Below are 16,345 nucleotides of genomic sequence, written 5' to 3' on the forward strand. Positions count from 1 at the left end.
TACGTGGTGCCCTATTTAAAGTGAATGTGGTTGTCTCTAATGCCTAACCCATGAACGATAGTGGTAATTCGATAAGAGACATCATGGTACGCACCATATCCAATAGGGTGCAACTATGATGTTCGGACACACCATCACATTATGGTGTTCCAGGCGGTATTAATTGCGAAACAATTTCCACAATGTCTTAATTGTGTGCCAAAACTCGTAACTCAGATATTCATCTCTATGATCATATCATAGACATTTTATCCTCTTGTCACAATGATCTGCTACTTCACTCTGAAATTACTTGAACCATTCAATAATTCAGACTTGTGTTTCATCAAGTAAATATACTCAACATTTACTCGAATCATCTGTGAAGTAAGAACATAATGATATTCACTGCATGCCTCAGCACTCATTCGACTGCACACATCAAAATGTGTTACTTCCAACAAGTTGCTATCTTGTTCCATCTTACTGAAAATGAGGCTTTTCAGTCATCTTGCCCATGTGGTATGATTTGCATATCTCAAGTGATTCAAAATCAAGTGAGTCCGAACGATCCATTTGCATGGAGTTTCTTCATGCATATACACCAATAGACATGGTTCGCATGTCTCAAACTTTTCAAAAATGAGTGAGTCCAAAGATCCATCAACATGGAGCTTCTTCATGCGTTTTATACCATTATGACTTACATGGCAGTGCCACAAGTAAGTGGTACTATCATTACTATCTTATATCTTTTGGCATGAAAATGTGTATCACTACGACCGAGATTCAATAAACCATTCCTTTAGGTGCAAGACCATTGAAGGTATTATTCAAAAATAGAGTAACCATTATTCTCCTTAAATGAATAACCGTATTGCGATAGACATAATCCAATCATGTCTATGCTCAACGCAAACACCAATCTCGGTGGTAGAGGGAGCGTGCGATGCTTGATCATATCAACCTTGGAAACACTTCCAACATATATCGTCAGCTCACCTTTAGCTAGTCTCCGTTTATTCCGTAGCTTTTATTTCGAGTTACTAACACTTAGCAACCGAACCGGTATCCAATACCCTGGTGCTACTAGGAGTACTAGTAAAGTACACATTAACATAATGTATATCCAATATACTTCTATCGACCTTGCCAGCCTTCTCATCTACCAAGTATCTAGGGTAATGCTGCTCCAGTGGTTGTTCCCCTTATTACAGAAGCACTTAGTCTCGGGTTTGGGTTCAACCTTGGGTTTCTTCACTAGAGCAGCAGCTGAATTGCCGTTTCATGAAGTATCCCTTTGTTCCCTTGCCCTTCTTGAAACTAGTGGTTTCACCAACCATCAACAATTGATGCTCCTTCTTGATTTCTACTTTCGCGGTGTCAAACATCATGAATATTTCAAGGATCATCATATCTATCCCTGATATGTTATAGTTAATCACGAAGCTCTAGCAGCTTGGTGGCAATGACTTTGGGGAAACATCACTATCTCATCTGGAGGATCAACTCCCACTCGATTCAAGTGATTGTTGTGCTCAGACAATCTGAGCACAAGCTCAACGATTGAGCTTTTCTCCCTTAGTTTGCAGGCTAAGAAAATCGTCGGAGGTCTTATACCTCTTGACGTGGGCACGAGCCTGAAATCCCAATTTCAGCCCTCGAAACATCTCATATGTTCCGCGACGTTTCGAAAACGTCTTTGGTGCCTCTACTTAAACCATTTAATTGAACTATCACGTAGTTATCAAAACGTGTATGTCCGATGTTCGCAACATCGACAAACGACGTTGGGGTTCAGCACACTGAGCGGTGCATTAAGGACATAAGCTTTCTACTGATCGCATAATCGCTACTATCAACTTTCAACTATATTTTCTCTAGGAACATATCTAAAACAGTGGAACTAAAGCGCGAGCTTACGACATAATTTGCAAAAGGTCTTTTGACTATGTTCAGGATAATTAAGTTCATCTTATGAACTCCCACTTAGATAGACATCCCTCTGGTCATCTAAGTGATCACATGATCCGAGTCAACTAGGCCGTGTCCGATCATCACGTGAGACGGACTAGTCATCATCGGTGAACATCTTCATGTTGATCGTATCTACCATACGACTCATGCTCGACCTTTCGGTCTCCGTGTTCCGAGGCCATGTCTGCACATGCTAGGCTCGTCAAGTTAACCCTAAGTGTTTTCGCTGTGTAAAACTGTCTTACACCCGTTGTATGTGAACGTAAGAATCCATCACACCCGATCATCACGTGGTGCTTAGAAGCGACGAACTGTAGCAACGGTGCACAGTTAGGGGAGAACACTTCTTGAAATTTTGTAAGGGATCATCTTATTTACTACCGTCGTCCTAAGCAAACAAGATGCATAAACATGATAAACATCACATGCAATCAAATAGTGACATGATATGGCCAATATCATTTTGCTCCTTTTGATCTTCATCTTCGGGGCTCCATGATCATCATCGTCACCGGCACGACACCATGATCTCCATCATCATGATCTCCATCATCGTGTCTTCATGAAGTTGTCACGCCAACGACTACTTCTACTTCTATGACTAACGCGTTTAGCAATAAAGTAAAGTAGTTTACATGGCGTTCTTCAATGACACGCAGGTCATACAATAAATAAAGACAACTCCTATGGCTCCTGCCGGTTGTCATACTCATCGACATGCAAGTCGTGAATCCTATTACAAGAACATGATCAATCTCATACATCACATATCATTCATCACATTCTTCTTGGCCATATCACATCACATAGCATACCCTGCAAAAACAAGTTAGACGTCCTCTAATTGTTGTTGCATGTTTTACGTGGCTGCTATGGGTTTCTAGCAAGAACGTTTCTTACCTACGCAAGACCACAACGTGATATGCCAATTGCTATTTACCCTTCATAAGGACCCTTTTCATCGAATCCGTTCCGACTAAAGTGGGAGAGACTGGCACCCGCTAGCCACCTTATGCACCAAGTGCATGTCAATCGGTGGAACCTGTCTCACGTAAGAGTACGTGTAAGGTCGGTCCGGGCCGCTTCATCCCACAATACCGTCGAAACAAGATTGGACTAGTAACGGTAAGCATATTGAACAACATCAACGCCCACAACTACTTTGTGTTCTACTCGTGCAAAGAATCTACGCAATAGACCTAGCTCATGATGCCACTGTTGGGGAACGTAGCAGAAATTCAAAATTTTCCTACGTGTCACCAAGATCTATCTATGGAGAGACCAGCAACGAGTAGAAAGAGAGTGCATCTACATACCCTTGTAGATCGCTAAGCGGAAGCGTTCAAGTGAACGGGGTTGATGGAGTCGTACTCGTCGTGATTCAAATCACCGATGATCCTAGTGCCGAACGGACGGCACCTCCGCGTTCAACACACGTACAGCCTGGTGACGTCTCCCACGCCTTGATCCAGCAAGGAGAGAGGGAGAGGTTGAGGAAGACTCCATCCAGCAGCAGCACAACGGCGTGGTGGTGGTGGAGGAGCGTGGCAATCCTGCAGGACTTCGCCAAGCACCGCGGGAGAGGAGGAGTACTTGTGAGAGGGGGAGGGTTGCGCCAGAACTTCGTGTATAGCTCCCATGCGCCTCCCCACTATATATAGGGGTGGAGGGGCTGGTTTCTTGCCCTCCAAGTCCATTGGGGCGTTGGCCAAGGTGGGAGGAAAGAAATCTCATTATTTCCTTCCCCACCGATTGTTATCCCCCCTTTTTAGGGATCTTGATCTTATCCCTTCGGGATATGATCTTATTCCTTCTAAGGGGTATCTTGGTGCGCCTTGACCAGGGGTGTGGGGCCTTGCCCCCACTACCCACGTCCATGTGGGTCCCCCCATGCAGGTGGGCCCCACTCCAGAACCTTCTAGAACCTTCCCGGTACAATACCGAAAAATCCCGAACATTTTCCGGTGGCCAAAATAGGACTTCCCATATATAAATCTTTACCTCCGGACCATTCCGGAACTCCTCGTGACCTCCGCGATCTCATCCGGGACTCCGAACAACATTCGGTAACCACATACAAACTTCCTTTATAACCCTAGCGTCATCGAACCTTAAGTGTGTAGACCCTACGGGTTCGGGAGACATGTAGACATGACCGAGACGTTCTCCGGTCAATAACCAACAGCGGGATCTGGATACCCATGATGGATCCCACATGTTCCACGATGATCTCATCGGATGAACCACGATGTCAAGGACTTAATCAATCCCGTATTCAATTCCCTTTGTCTATCGGTATGTTACTTGCCCGAGATTCGATCGTCGGTATCCAATACCTTGTTCAATCTCGTTACCGGCAAGTCACTTTACTCGTTCCGTAACACATCATCCCGTGATCAACTCCTTGGTCACATTGCGCATATGATGATGTCCTACCGAGTGGGCCCAGAGATACCTCTCCGTTTACACGGAGTGACAAATCCCAGTCTCGATCCGCATAAAACAATAGATACTTTCGGAGATACCTGTAGTGCACCTTTATAGTCACCCAGTTACGTTGTGACGTTTGATACACCCAAAGCACTCCTACGGTATCCAGGAGTTACACGCTCTCATGGTCGAAGGAAGAGATACTTGACATTGGCAAAGCTCTAGCAAATGAACTACACGATCTTTTGTGCTAGTCTTAGGATTGGGTCTTGTCCATCACATCATTCTCCTAATGATGTGATCCTGTTATCAACGACATCCAATGTCCATAGCCAGGAAACCATGACTATCTGTTGATCACAACGAGCTAGTCAACTAGAGGCTCACTAGGGACATATTGTGGTCTATGTATTCACACGTGTATTATGATTTCCGGATAATACAGTTATAGCATGAATAAAAGACAATTATCATGAACAAGGAAATATAATAATAATACTTTTATTATTGCCTCTAGGGCATATTTCAACAGTTTTCATTTTCTTTGGACGAAAAAAACCATTTTCCATTTTTCGAGTGCCCGAAAGGAGGTTTTTTGTGAAGGACCTCCAAAATAATTGTTGCAAAATTGGACCAAATCATTTTTCTAAAATACTAGGCCATATTTACTGCACAATTGACAAAATGGTTGGGTGTAAAAAGTTTTGATCCACCTCTCGTGAAAAATACAAATTTCCGCCGATTCAGCTGGAAGCGGGTCAAATTTGAACTGCGGCTGCCTCATAGTTTGCTATTTATTTTTTCCAAAAATAATTTCTAGGTACATAAGTATCTTTTTAATTAGAGAAACACCAACAAAATTCCAAGATTCAACCACTAGCTAGGAACGGTCATTCCCGCCGTTTTGACCGCATTTTGAGACGGGCATAAAATATTCAAAAAAAATCAAAAAATTGGGAAACCTTCGCATTGTGTCATCATATGTGGCCAAGTTCCTAGGAAAAATAACAAACTTGTAATACGGCAATTATTTTAAAAAAGTGTTCTCAGAAACGAGCTATCACGTGTGGAGATCAATGGCTTTCAAGCCAAATGATAAATCTTATGGCCACATTCATGGCATAGTTTGTTCAAATGATCTCATATTGTGCACAAGGGTGCATATTGTAATGGCAAACAATGTTGCCTAAGGAAGTTTTCATTTTCATTGGACGAGAAAACCATTTTCCATTTTTCGAGTGCCTGAAAGGAGGTTTTTTTGTGAAGGAACTACCAAATAATTGTTGCAAAATTGGACCAAATCATTTTTCTAAAATACTAGGCCATATTTAATGCACAATTGACATAATGGTTGGGTGTAAAAAGTTTTGATCCACCTCTCTTGAAAAAGACAAATTTCCGCCGATTCAGCTGGAAGCGGGTCAAATTGAACTGCAGCTGCCTCATAGTTTGCTATTTATTTTTTCCAAAAATCATTTCTAGGTATATAAGTATCTTTTTAATCAGAGAAACACCAACAAAATTCCAAGATTCAACCACTAGCTAGGAACGGTCATTCCCGCCGTTTTGACCGCATTTTGAAACGGGCATAAAAAATTCAAAAAAATCAAAAAATTGGGAAACCTTCGCATTGTGTCATCATATGTGGCCAAGTTCCTAGGAAAAATAACAAACTTGTAATACGACAATTATTTTAAAAAAGTGTTCTCAGAAACGAGCTATCACGTGTGGAGATGAATGACTTTCAAGCCAAATGATCAATCTTATGGCCACATTCATGGCATAGTTTGTTCAAATGATCTCATATTGTGCACAAGGGTGCATATTGGAATGGCAAACAATGTTGCCTAAGGAAGTTTTCATTTTCGTTGGACGAAAAAACCATTTTCCATTTTCCGAGTGCCCGAAAGGAGGTTTTTTGTGAAGGAACTACCAAATAATTGTTGCAAAATTGGACCAAATTATTTTTATAAAATACTAGGCCATATTTAATGCACAATTGACAAAATGGTTGCGTGTAAATTTTCTTGATCCACCTCTCGTGAAAAAGACAAATTTCCGCTGATTCAGCTGGAAGTGGGTCAAATTTGAATTGCAGCTGCCTCATAGTTTGCTATTTATTTTTTCCAAAAATCATTTCTAGGTACATAAGGACCTATTTAATCATAAATACATGGTTTGGTGGCGATACGTCGAGGTTTGGGCGGCGGCCGAGGGCCCCAACTCTAGAGCGCGTAAACTCGCATGCCCGCCGCGTGGTCACCGCGCGACCGTGACGATGCCATTTGTTCTGCGCAGCCTAGGCATGTCTAGTGGGTTGGGCACTCCCCAGGTTGGTGCTAGGAAGAAAATTACAACATAAGATTCTCACGAGGAGACGGATCGATGCTTAAACATGAATTAGCAGCCAAGTGTTTGATTAGCGGTACGGGAAATGTACATGGCTAATGGGAGTGAGTTTTGGCTGAGGATGATCGGTTACTAAGAAGACCGTGTTCACAAATTTTCAGCTCAAAAGGAGGAGCCTAGGTGGTACTTGCTTTGCAAACTACCACACTGGACATAACTACGAATGGTGAAGCTCGGCTCAAAATAATGAATGTATTGAGCTAGCATTTGGTGGAGGATGGTTATTTGGGCATAGGAAAGCACTGTAGAAAATGGATACTATTTGGACATGCCAAAGTGGTACTTCCTTCACAAACTGTTGTTCTGAACAGAATAGGAAAATGAATATTTTTGAATTATTTTGAACTAGGAAAGGAAGGTTTTTAGATATTTGACGAAGATATGACCCAAAGAATTTATGAGTTTTTTTTGGGAATTTTGGGAATGACAGAAATATAGGTTGCTTCGCAACCTAGGGCAAAAACTGCCACATGGACATGACACATAGGCAAAACTGATGAGATGGCGCCTAGTCATCGCAACCCACCACAATTTACAAGGCTATGACCATCTATATTGGTCATTAACAACTAGAAATAAGCCAGCGGACTAGCGCTGTTTGCTTTATGACCATTTCGTGTAAGGAAATTATGACCTTTCTAACCAAAATGGTCGCAATGGTTTAGGGTTTGGAGCCCCCCAGACAGCTTTTGACCAATTGGTCTAAAATGGTCATAAATTTATGACCAATTCTTCGAGGGTCACTGACAGAAGGTCAAAAGTTGACATATTTCTTGTAGTGATTCCCCCTTCCCTTATACTAGGTTTACATCATTAGTGGTCTCTCTAATCAACATACACACACTCCCTCTCACACACAAACACGCGCACAAACACACATAGACACGCACAAACACCCATTAATCTGGATCCTCATCTCTCCCCATGTCCGCATGTGTATCTCACACACTCACTCTCTAATTATGTATATGTGTCTCCATGTTACACAACACAAAGCCCCATGTACATGTCTCTCTCTATCCTCCACACACATAGACACAAGGAATATGTTATCATTGCCTCAGTCTCTAGACATATCACACACGCACACTGTCTCTCTCTCTCTCTATCGCAAACACGCTCAATAAGGGTTTCCCCGTGAATAACTTACCATCTATTCATCAACTGTCATGCAGTACGGAGAACACGAGACGTGAAAAAGAATAAATCTGCACATGCTTAGACCACCTAGTATGACTACTAGGACTAGAGCAAGCCAAAAAGTGCACCGCCGTCACCCCCTCCTTATCAGCGACGAGAAAACCTTTGTTTTACACAATCGAGAATTCATTATGCTAAGGCCCCACATGCTGAGGCGTTGAATAGAATGTAGATGCTAGTTTACGGAAACAACTATCGATAATACGTTTGTATCTCCGTACTTATATTTCTTCTCTTATAAAAAACCGAGTTGGTGATGATGGTACGCATGCCATCTTGCAATATAGACCGCCCGATCTATATCTGACGGATGGAAATTAAACTAAAAGATACCTGCACCCCTCTCCACATTTGCAGACAAGGCCTTCCGTCGTTCATCCTTATCTCCAACAACCTCATTGTTGAGCAATTAAGAAAGGAAGCCTCTGGAACAAACTGGCCTGGTGTCCACTGCCGGCATCGTCAATCCCCATGCGTCCGCTTAGTCCGACCACCAATCACCACCACGCCCCACTCCTCTTCACCTTATCTCCTATTTCTTGAGATATCATTAGTTTTTACACATGGGATTACTCCCGCATGGGTCAATCACAACAAGTGTTTTATAAAAAAATGCATCTTGATGTTCCGTGCAATGCACGAATCTTTCTAGTACTCCTAAAGAAGACTAAGTTGGTGATGATGGTGTGCCTGTCGTCCATCATTTGTGACCATTAGATCTACTTCTAACGACTGTGAGGTAAGTAGTTGCCTTTTCTCACCAACATCCCACTTGTCTACCAATTTGCAGAAAAACCCATAATGAGTATCTTAAAACCAACCACATCCCTCCCTGACCTCACCAAAACAGCCCAAGGAATATATTCTAGTTGGAACATAATATATCTCTAGTGATATATGTATATCAAAATTAGAGTGTTTTGTATCAAGTATGTGAATAAGTATTATTCTAATTATGATTCGTTGCAATGCACATGAACATTGCTAGTATTTCCAACCATGCAAATGTTTTTCCTAGTATTCCATAGATTCGAGTTTTCCATCAAGATATTAGTCACTCATGGTTGATATTTACTTTCAACCATGTACACATATGCACTATCTAACTAGCCTTGCTTATTGGGTTCCAAAGCTTAACTCTCACTCCTACTTACAATATGTAGAGTATTTAACAAAAAACTACCACTTTCAACCAGCCCTAGGAAGAATCTGTTATACAAAAAATAGCAAAAACATAACCAAAATTTCTTAATCCATGCCAAAAACTACTACCTAGTACTCCCTCCATCCCACAATGTAAGATGTTTTTGCAAGCTAGTTTAGCTTGCAAAAACATCTTATATTATGGGAGAGGGAGGACCAATTAGGTTAGTTTAAACCCATATATGACAGGGTTGGCCAACACGTCCGTGCTGACGAGGCAGCTTAAACCAACACATTTTGTTTGACTGTTGACACGAGGGACCCACATCTGACCTTCTATCCTGTTATTCCCCCTCAAATCATTATTTTCCTGAACATTACTTCAAATAGTACTGATGCGTGTTCGTCGGTGGCGCCGGTGATGAGCGAGTTGGCCGCCGCTCCACCGGACGGGCCGGACGCCGCGCTGGCGTCCGCACGGGTTGGTAGGCTGGCCCGAGCGTGACTCACGAGCGAGCAAGCCGCCGCGCTGGCCTTCGCTCGAGCCAGATGGCTGGCCTTAGCGCGGCACGCGCGAGCAAGCCGCTGCGCCGCCGTGCCAATCTAGCTAGCAAACCCTGCAGACAAGCAGTTGGACGGAGCTATCTTGGCTAGCTGGCGGCCGCGAGCGCCAGACGGAGCTGGCATCCGGGCTGCCGCAAGATGGGCTCCGCACCGCCGGCAATTTTGACCTCGCCTTCTGTCGGTGGCGGTAGCTGCGTCCCATGGTTGAGGATGACTAGGTGGACGGGCCTGAGGTAGGAGGTCACTTGGGGATTTTTGCGCAGACTGATATATAGGTCCCACAAGTCATAACGCCCGGTCGAATAGAAGGCGTTGACTTAATGGGCGACATGGGCCCTGTTTGGATACTCTAAGTCACAGGTTAGAGTTAGATTCTAACCTTGAACTAACTCTAACCAAAGTGGTGTTTGGATGGCAGGGTTAGATTGACAACAAATGTATCCAAACAGGGCCATGGGTTGAAACGTGCCTATAACGGCACTTTGTAGTGTAGTCGTTTCTTGGTAGGGCTGGTTGGTAAGAGCATGTACAGTGGTTGATAAGGTAGTCTTATCTTAAGTCTGTCACGTATGCAAGTGGTAGTAGTTTCTTGGCATTATTAGTGGTTTCTTGCATTATTAGGGGTTTCTTGTAAGGAACAATGTACTACTAGCAACAAAAGGCGATTCTAGGTTGCGTTGTACTCCAACGAGTACTACTAGTGGTCGCGAGAATGTATACCTCGTTTTGTGGGTTCGATCCCGGCCGAACGCATGGCGGCCTTTTTTTAAATAGTAACTTCACCGCGAGCCAATATTTTACATGGGTAGTTTGAGTTTCGAAGTCAAACGGACGTGCGGCACCACAATCTGGGTGCACTGGATAGCCTAGCCACGTGAACGGGTTTTCCTTCCCAGCATCTCGTGGCTCGTGTGCTCGCCCTAGCCGCACCTCGCTTGCAGCTTCCTCATCAGCTAGTAGCATATTTAAACTAGCGCCTCCCAATTAAGCCCGAGGAGCCGGAAAAGCCTTGCGGGGCATTAGGAACTGTGCAATATGGCTCTGTATGTAAAGTGCTCTACTACTACTCTGTAGCTTGTGGGGTTGCATGCATGGACTTCACTCCATTATCGGCTCTACTATAAAAGAAATTCCTCTTGACCTGTTTTCGTTTTGAGACGGAGGCAAAAGCTTTGCTTCATCTCATTCATAAAGAAGGAACTACTAACAAAGTTCGACGAGATCCATTACACCTCCACAAATGGAAGCGAAAAGCCTAGTCTCGTTGTATCAAATAACTCAAATGTTCTGCCACAGCAGTAACCGTCGCTGATAATCAGGCTGCTAGTGTGTGCGTGAGAGGAGTCGCTGAGTAGGCCAGCTACGTGAGAGGAGCGGCTGAATAGAGCACCGAGAGTACCCACTAGGCCACTACGCAGGTGTACTTTCCCTGCATTGATAGTACATCGATGGTTCTAGAGAACAGTAGTACCCTCCACTTCCAACTATAGCTCCTTGGCCCTGAGATTCGAGAGTTCAAAATTGGTGCACTATACTAGAAGTACAGCACATTGCACTACTAGTTGAGAAAGTAGTACTAGTAATGCTACAGTACAAGTACGTACTCCTCCGTCACATAATGTAAGACATTTTTTTACACTAGTTGGCGTGTACAAAAAATAGCAAAAACATACCCAAAATTTCTTAATCCACGCCTAAAACTTCTAGCTACTGCCAAAAATTTCTTACTAGTGCTATTATTTAGAGTATAATGCAATCCCATAACGTCCCATAATGCTAGTACTAGTAGTAAATAATAGCCTCACCCCTTCGCTAAGGAACGATCTACAGTTGGAAGGGACGAGGCCCTGCGGTTACTACGCTCTTATCTCCTCCTCGCCAGTTCCCCTCCCCCCGAAGAGAAGGCAATTCGTCGCTGCTCCCATGGATTCACCAGGCGGTTCTCCTCCTCGTAGGGGTTGGGAGACCTTGGACAACGATCCTCTGGGAGAAATCACACACTGCTCCGACGTCCTCACCGCCGCAAGACTCGATGCTTCCTGCACCAACTTTTTCAAGATGGTGCTTAAAAAGGCTTGGGAAAAGGCCATGCTTGTTGGTCTTCCATGCGTCCTCGAGGAGAAGGTTCTTTTATGGGACAATCCTTCGAACAGTCCACCGCTCCCTGGCCATGGTTGCACGTTGACTCCGCTAGAGTTGCCAACATTGAGAGGTAGTCGGATTTTGTCCGATGAGCAGGTCAGTAATGGAGTTTGATCATGTAGTACTTAGTTATTCCATTTCCATCCCGTAATTTCTCCGCTGCCCATCGTCTTATATATAGGTTTGGGTCGGTGCCAACAAAGATTGGCTTGCATACCTCCGGCTGGATACCACCATCATTTTGCACAACATCCACAGCAGTGCGGCCGTTCCGGTAGACCCCTTCTCCACCACCGAGATCGGCCTTCCGGACTGGCTGGGCTTGAATGCATATGATGATGCCTACATGAGATTGAAGAACATAGCAATTGCGGATCCGCCGACAAGGCGACACGGCTATGACGATTACTAAATCATCGCGGTGTTCGACATAAGGATTGCCATCAATGCAAGAGGCAGTAACGGCAGAGGCTGGCGCATGTTGGAAGCGGCAGATTTGTACCCCTACACATTCGAAGATGCCGTGCGCCATCTAGGCCGCATCTTCGCGGTGACAAGCCAGGGGACTTGTTTCATCTGGTTGCCATCCTACGGTATGGGATTACAAACGGAATGCACAAACCATCATTTGCATCCCTAACGGTACTCCATTATTTTGCAGGGACCAGTCATCCCGCGATCAAAATAAGATCGCCGATCCTGGATGTGCATTTGCATCTGCGATTCGGTCTAACCTGGAACCTTGTAGCTGACTTTGGCATATTGGGATCAACTATCTTAGCAGTCGTTACCCATGATACCATTGATGTGAAACATGGTCACACAATCTACCACGATCGGACCATCACCATCTACTCAAGTATTCCATTTTTTTAACCCTCTCGCCTTCTCTTTCATTGTTGTACTAGTACTCTACTTACGTACTAGTAGGAGTACTTTTTACCTTGGAGGACGCGTATAGCTAGATAGGCCCTTGAAGACTTGAACCCACTAGCTACCACCATTTTTGTTTTCCCATGTCTTACTATCTCATCCATGTAGCCAAGAGTGGCTATATATAATAAGCCGGTTATTTTACTTCCTCTATACCGGAGTAGTACTATTTGCTGCACAGTATTACTGACCGCCATATTTGAGCACACCATTATTATGCATGGACCTTGACTATGTACGTCACCATGTGTCCAGATCTGAGATGCCGCGTGTACCAGAACGGCGCCGAGTTCGACCCTCGTGATGCTACGTGGGTGTCGAGGAACACTCTTGGAGAGTACTCGCTTTTCATTGGGGACAGCTACCCCATTGTGAAGTGGATGACACATTCCGTGCATGACACGGAAGGCCTGCCGTTCATGAAGCATGTTTGTGTCTTCAGTGTGCACTGCCGGATGAATGACATGCTGGGACACGCTATCCATGATTTATGCCGCTTCAGCTTGGATGAGTCTCCATCGTGTAGAACCAAACTAGAAATCTGCGACAATGATTCCCATTGCCCACCGCTATGGATCGTGCCATCCATGAAGAACACCTGAGACTGGAACCTGGAGGAGGACATGTAGCCCATCTATAACGTGTAAGTGGAGTACGGTAAATTGTGAACGGTAACGCTGTGAATATATGTAGACTAGTCGTGCACAAATTTATCACATGAATTGGAGATGAACTTGTGTGGCATACTGGCATTTGTCCTTTAGAATTTATTACTAGTAAATGTGTTATGTGTACGTGCAACTTGTGTGGTTGTTGCACGGGCTCCAACACGGTCTTTGAGAAAAAAAAGGTGGCACAGCTTTGGATATACGTGACGTGGCGGCATCATACAGTAGCATCGTTCGCTATAGTTGTAGTACACTCCTACTAGGACGAACTCCTATAAAACCTTGCACTTGGCTCTTTGCCTCTTCAGGAGGTTCAACAGTTCGTACTTGTGTGAACCTTGCACTTGGCTCTTCGCCTCTTCGGAAGGTCCAACAATGATGATACTACAGTACAATATGCTTCTGGCAATCTAACACTGATTGAACTGTTGCACGTCCACCGCATGGGTGAGGGCGAGGGAGAGGGAGAGGGAGAGTGCATTGTAGTCAAAACCCTCTCCTCGTCCTGCGAACCACCATGCGCGTGGGCGGGGGAGAGGCGTAGTAAGCAAGCTTCTCCTTGTTCGGCGAGTTGATGAGACACATCAGAGCAGTACTAGTACTGGTCCATACTGTGTCCTTTCTGGTTAATATGGCTTAATTTGAAACAAGAAAAATACACTGGCGGTCAACGTATGTAACAATACGCTCTTTACGGTCACTATATATAGTTTGCGGTGATTATACGATCACTAGCTCATCGTAGAGCACCGTATTGCACCCTACTGACCCGCCACATAGTCGACGTGGCACTTTGTTGACTGGTTAAATTGTCACCTGGTTTCTGGGTCCAACCTGTCAGTTGGCAGAGCAAAGAAATCAGTTAAACAAAAGTTTAGGCAGGCGCGACAGGAGTCCAACCCTTGCGTGCGAACCACCCTAGTTGTGTATGTGAGTGCATGCACGTGTACTCCCTTGGTATTCCAACAAAGAGTGTAGATCGGCTAAAAAACAAAGAGTGTAGTACATCTACACTTCCAATGCATTTAGCATTTAATCTAAATCGATATTGATTGACTAATGCACCAACATGTGCTCTAGGTATAGTCTACATGGCTATCCTTAATTACAGCATGCAACGACCTTCATTTAATCTTGTTCTCTCAATGGTCGCATGCACACATAAGTCTGCTACTTTTGGGCATTAATTATGCCCTCGTCAATTTGTATATCTCTAAATGTACGGTCTTTCACGGACGTAGGGAGTAGGTTGAGCACTTGAGCATGAGGCGTGTGTGTTGCATCGTGTGTTGTGTGCCGCATGGGTGCGTGAGTGTTGCGTGCGTCCATGTGTACATGTGAGTGTTGCATGTTGCATGCATGCATGCATGCATGGGGCTTACTCCCTCCCATTGACATGTTCATATTCCAAGCTTTCTATGTTCCCTCCATATGGTGATACTCCCTCTGTTCCCAAATACGGAGTAAAATCCTCCCTTTGTTCCCAAATACGGAGTATTTGTCTTTCTAGAGATTTCAACAAGTGACTACGTACGGAGCAAAATGAGTGAAGTGAGCGTAGAGGCATAGGGATAATGTAGAAAGGAAGTCTTCACGCTCCATTATTCCCCATCTCGGTTAGAAAGAACTATTCAACTAGTCTTCACAGTGAAGTAACAATACACGCTGCAGCAGATGGGACACTTAATTAATAAGCTGAACCAGCGTGTTGGTGTTACTAAATCAGCCTTACCCAGTACTGCCATCATGTTTGCCAGTAGAGCACGCTTCTATCCTCCATTAACTGACATATGGGCCCTCTTGTGGTAGACCCACATGTCATCGGCGTAACTATTTACACTCCGAAGGACAGTATATCCTGGTAGTAGTACTAGTAGAATTGAGATTTAATGCACTTTCTTCCCTGTCTTCCACTCTTCTTCCTCCTCTCTTCTTCTTCCTCCTCTCTTCCCCATCGTCGGCCGCACACCATTTCCCCCACTCACTGCTCGCCCGCCCGCACTATCTTCCTTGGTAGCTCGCGCGTACCATATGCCCCCGCTCACTGCTCTCCCACATGAGGAGAAGCTTCTTCGCTCTCCCGCCCGAATCCACTTCCTCGCTGGCTCGCAGGCACCGAAAACCCCAATGGCAGAACCGACTGACACACAGAGCCGCGATTGGAATTCCCTCCCCAATGTTCTCTTGGAGCAGATCTGTAATCGTATGGACCTACTCAGCACCGTCCGTCTGGCCGCATGCTCGGTGTCTTTGTACCGTCTACTCGTCTGCAACCGGCCGGCTCTTTTCAAGACACCCTGCTTGCTGATGCCCGATCCTTGCAGGTGGCCCAAACACCGACTTGACGATCCTACGGAGGTTGCCGTAGTGTCCCTCGACATGCTACCACTACCCGTCCACTTGTCCTTCATGCGCGGCCACTACTGGGCGGGCATGAAGGCCAACTAGATTGTCCTCATCCACCAATCCAGTAGTTCGTGGCGTTGGTTGGATATCTACACCCAGCGAGAGATCACCCTTCCATCATTGGATACCGCCTCCATCGAGCCTCGCGGCCCGCCGGACACTCTTGCCTACTACGCACGAGGCGCGTCAAGCTTTTGGCTCGACCTCTGTTTGCTGAAAGTTGTAATCTGCGAAGTGCCCACACAATTAGAAGACTACATGGATTACAAGCTCATTGCCTTGTTTAACATGGGATTACTCTATCTGGTATCCGGTCGCCATACATTGTTATGGCTCATCGTCAATCCTGTTGAGGCAACATTTCGGTCTGATGCTATTGTGCACGATGGCATCGTTTACGTGGTCGACGCACAGATTGGCTACCTATACTGGTGGAATCTATCGTCGTGTAATTGTTCTATCTCATCTCATCTTTACCTTATGAATACGATTGC

The sequence above is a fragment of the Triticum aestivum genome, chromosome 6A (assembly GCF_018294505.1).
Source record: "Triticum aestivum cultivar Chinese Spring chromosome 6A, IWGSC CS RefSeq v2.1, whole genome shotgun sequence".
In the NCBI taxonomy this organism is placed as follows: Eukaryota; Viridiplantae; Streptophyta; class Magnoliopsida; order Poales; family Poaceae; genus Triticum; species Triticum aestivum.